The 4925-nt window shown below is 42.1% G+C and overlaps 1 pseudogene; it reads left to right on the top strand.

Moving 5' to 3' along the window:
• The first annotated feature begins 237 nt into the window (after window positions 1-237).
• Window positions 238-3141, top strand: LOC139155442 (SS18-like protein 2 pseudogene; annotated as a pseudogene).
• Window positions 3142-4925: the final 1784 nt, after the last annotated feature.

The raw sequence follows: 4925 nt of genomic DNA, 5'->3' as shown, positions 1-4925 counted from the left end.
ATTCAGACCAGCACAACTTTTCAAATACTTGTAGATCATCTCAGCTTTCTTCTCACTGGCCACTGAGGCAGCTTCACTCCAAGCGCCCTCCAACCTGCCCACCCCTTCCTCAGATGAGCCGGTCAAGTAGCTGTGGCAGGGGCTACCTCTCCCTGGCTGAGGCAGCTTCCCTGCTGAGCAGCTTGACAGCTTTAAGGCAAGTCTTTGGTGCATGAAAGCGGGCTTTCCGGCTGCGCCATGTTGGTGCCAGACAGCCTTTGTAGCAAAGCTGAGGTGAATCAGAAGACACTGCAATGGCTGTTGGATGAAAATGATCAGCTGATCCGCTGCATTGTGGAGTGTCAGAATAAAGGAAGAGTTGCAGAATGTCTCCAACACCAGCACACTTTGCACAGAAATCTTATTTATTTGGCTACTATTGCTGATGCATCTCCTTCCCCAAATGTAGAGAAGATACCAGAGTGATACCATTCTCAGCACATCTGTATTTACAGAAAATGATTAAGTGGAGGAAGGGACAGCCAGCTGCACCTGAAGAATCTCAGAACTGAGCTTCCTGTAAAAGGACATGCATTTGCATGATCAGTGAATACTGTTCGATTTCTCTCAGATAAAGAAAATGCCATTTAAGTCAGTTGTAATAACATTTCATTGCAGGAAGTCTTGGAGTCATAGTTTACACAGGCAGAAGTTTTTCATATTTCTTCATTTTGTCTTATGCCAAGAATGCTAAGCTTTGATTATAGACTATAATTTATTTATTTTTAATCTGGAATTATCTTAAATCCTTATGCATTTGGCAATCTAAAAATGTAAATGAGCTTTCAAGTGAAACTGGGATTGATGCAAAGAACAGAGTAACCTGCTTTCCAAGTGGCTTTTTTGTTGTTCTTTTTAGATCCATTGCAATCAAGTTTGAAGATCCTGAGTTAGGGGTTAGGAGTGCAAGGATCTTCAAACCTGGCAAGTTTAAGACTTGTGGACTTCAACGCCTATTCCTAAGGACTGGTGGAGGAATTCTGGAAGTTGAAGTCCACAAGTCTTGAAGCTGTCAAGTTTGAAGTTTGTAAAAAGTATACAGGGTTTTTAAAAGTATACATGTTTTTAAAAGTATACATGGCTGTAAAAAATATTCTGCTACACTGGTATTTTATTAAACAATATAATACTACACCATTTGGTTTAGAATACTTTTTTCCTTGTTTTCCTCCTCTAAAATCTAGGTGCGTCTTATACACCAATGCATCTTGAACACTAATAATATGGTAGTCCTAATTTGTCTAATTGGAAGAAATCCATTTTAGTCTGAATGTATTATCTGATTCAATTTTTTTTGTTTCTTTCTGCCAAGATGTCCATTAAAAATTGTAATCAGTGTTTAGCAGTGAGAAGTGCTGGTAATTTTGTATTAAATTTGAATCCGTACCTACTTTCAACAATGTGTTGATATGTGACATGCTCCATGATTCTGGTATTTTCCCCTTTGACAAAGCTTCATTGTATAATTCTATTTGCAAATTTAATATTGATTGGCTGTTTTATAAAATTCCACAGGGAAGCCATCTGCCTCTTAATTGCATTTTAAAACTTTTCTATGGTTATTTCTCTGTTTAACATTAGTTTATCTCCATCAGTTATCTTAGGAATAGTTGCTTGATGCAAGTAATCTTGGATTATATCCTTCTTCCTCTCTTCTTGTTTATATAGGTTTTCACAATACTCTGCTATAATATCCCTTATCTTTTCTTCATTATTTTGTGAAATCCCTGTTTTATCTTTTAACTGGTGTATTATCTTACTTCCCCTCTCCTTTTTAATTTTATAAGCGAGCCATCTACTGTCGTGTTCGCATTTTTGAACTATGTGTTAGCGAACCAAATAGCATTCTGAGAAATAAATCATTTCCACGCCTGTGCTTCTCTCAGTGTACGATTTATTAACAGCCAAGTCTGGATTCAACTTGGATCATTCCAACTCTGAGTCCCTTAGATTACATCCGGTCAAAACCCCATACCACATCACCATACCCACAAGTGCTGTCATGAGGACCAATCCTATGCAGGATTCCTGATTCCTTTCTGTGTTCATTTACTATGCATCTGCAGAAAGGAATGTGTGGTGGCATATCTCTCTCTCACTTCTCCCCATTCCTCTATCACTAGCAAACTGTGTCAGACCAACCTTTGACTTCACATAATTACTTTGGGCCTGACACTATGTTTGTTTTGCCAATCTTATATTTCTCACATATTCCTTTTACTCCAAGATGTTCAGTTTATGATTCGCCTCCACTAATGATTCCTTTACCTTTCTATCACCTGCCTTAGTTTGTAATGTACCTACCAGTTGAGTAATTTCCTTTAATATGTTATTATATTAACTCCTTTCCCTCCTATTTTTCATTGCCATATATGATATTATTATACCCCTAGCATATGCTTTCATTGTGTCCTAGAGATTCTGTGTGGATGCAGGTTGCTTCCTATTTTCAATATTAAAAAATCTAATTCTTTCTCTATCATTTGTAAATATTGATAATCCTGGGTGAGTTGTGTGTTGTAAATCCATATTCTAATGTTTTGTTTTGTGTTTTTCTAAGTTATTTTATGGGATTGTGATCCGACCATATGTTAGGGTTTCTATTGTTTCTATATTTTTACTAAGTTCCCTGGATACCCATGCCATATCTATTCTAGTAAATGTCTTGTGTGGATTAGGATAAAATGTATATTGCTTAGTTCTTGGGTGAAGAGTCCTCTATTAATCTATTAAATTAAATTATTCCACCATATTAAAAAAAAAACCCACCAACTTTTGGTAAGGTAGCTTTCCCTGTCTTTTTCTTTTTCTCCCCCACACGATTCTTTTTCCTGTCTATTATCCTGTTAAAATCTCCAACACATTCTTTTATGGTTCTGGTGGCAATGTGAGGTGAAGCAGCTGTAAGGAAGGGATCTCTCCCTCCTGAGGTTGCTTTTTCCTTAGATCCCTGAAATCCTTCAAGACACAGATCATTTGGAGGACAACGTGGACAAAGAGCGGACAACCAGGCATCAGTTGGCAGAAGGCATTCGCCTGCCAATGGGAAGGACACCCTCCCTATTGGAGATCAAAGGCGCTCGTTGTTGCCTGAAACCTTAACGGGCCATGAAAGAAGGAAGCATCTGAGACTGACTGATCAACCCGTTTGCAGTATGTTCATATCTACATCTGGATTTTTATAAGGGTGTTCATAAGGACAGACTTTTTATTATAACAACAGTTAATAATTTGATTAAGAAAAAGATCATCCAATTAGGAGATTAAGGCCATTATAATATTGTTTTTATCATTGTTGTGAGCCGCCCCGAGTCTTCGGAGAGGGGCGGCATACAAATCTAATAAATTGAATTGAATTGAATTGAGAAAGAGACTCACGAACAAAAGAGGCAGCAATAAGTGTGAGTAAGAAAGACTGTTTACCCTTGAGAGACATTCCACAAGAGAATTGTGTTGACTCCTAAACTGGGATAATATTTCATCCCTTTAGGAATTCCGGGACGGTGCGAAGCCCGTGCGACGTGCTGATTAGGGGCTCCTGATCTGCACCTGAGATTTTTCGCTTGTAACCGTTTAAACAGTGACAGTTCTCCGTGGAGAGGAGAACTAGCTTAAGGGGAAGTCTTGAACACTGGGTGGAGGTGCAAACCCCCACTGTAAAGGTCAGGATCCCCATGAACAAGTGACTCTCGGCCCATAGGCTTAGTGCGCCGATTGTGACAACTGGGAAGCAAAGGAGAGTAAGCAGTAGCAACTACAGGTTTGCCTGGTGCACCAGTTGCAGCCCTATTTGGACCGGGAGTCACTGCTCACAGTCACTCATGCCCTCATCACTTCGAGGATCGACTACTGTAATGCTCTCTACATGGGGCTACCTTTGAAGAATGTTCGGAAACTTCAGAATATGCAGAATGCAGCTGCAAGAGCAAACATGGGCTTTTCCAAATATGCCCATGTTACTCCAACACTCCGCAGTTTGCATTGGTTGCCGATCAGTTTCCGGTCACAATTCAAAGTGTTGGCCATCACCTATAAAGCCCTTCATGGCACCGGACCAGGTTATCTATGAGACTGCCTTCTGCCGCACGAATCCCAGCAACCGGTTAGTTCTCATAGAGTTGGTCTCCTCCGGGTCCCGTCAACTAAACAATGTCGTTTGGTGGGACCCAGAGGAAGAACCTTCTCTGTGGCGGCTCCGACCCTCTGAAATCAGCTCCCTCCAGGGATTAGAATTGCCCCCACCCTCCTTGCCTTTCGTAAACTCCTTAAAACCCACCTCTGTCGTCAAGCGTGGGGGAAACTGAAACATCTCCCCCTGCCTATGTAGTTGTCGGTGTATGATATGAATGTATGTACAGTAATACCTCATGATACGAACTTAATTGGTGCAAGGAGGAGGTTCGTAAGACGAAAAGTTCGTAAGACGAAACATTGTTTCCCATAGGAAACAATGTAAAGTCAATTAATCTGTGCCACCAAAAAAACCCCCCCACAAAAAACCGGCTTTCTGGCTGTTTTAAAAGGTGACAGCCGGCCTGGGGTGCTTCCCAGCACCCCCCCGAACCGGGGTTCGGGGGGGTGCTGGCAAGCCCCCCAGGCCGGCTGCGACCTTTTAAAACACCTGCGCCGCTTCCCATCTGTCTCCTGAAGCCGAACAGCAAAGCCGAACTTCCGCGTTCGGCTTCAGGAGACAGCTGCGAAGCGGCGCGGGTGTTTTAAAAGGTCGCAGCCGGCCTGGGGGGCTTACAAGCACCCTCCTTCCTTCCCACCCTCCGTCCATCCATTCACCCATTCCTCTCTTGATCGCCCCTTTTACGGCGCCACTGACAGCTAGCTCCCCCCCCCCACCGGGCCATGGAAAACTGGTCTAGCTTAAAGCCGGTCCC

Source organism: Erythrolamprus reginae, unplaced genomic scaffold (assembly GCF_031021105.1).
Source record: "Erythrolamprus reginae isolate rEryReg1 unplaced genomic scaffold, rEryReg1.hap1 H_19, whole genome shotgun sequence".
Lineage (NCBI taxonomy): Eukaryota > Metazoa > Chordata > Lepidosauria > Squamata > Dipsadidae > Erythrolamprus > Erythrolamprus reginae.
Note: the sequence above shows the minus strand (reverse complement) of the source record. Positions and strands in the feature narration are given on the sequence as shown.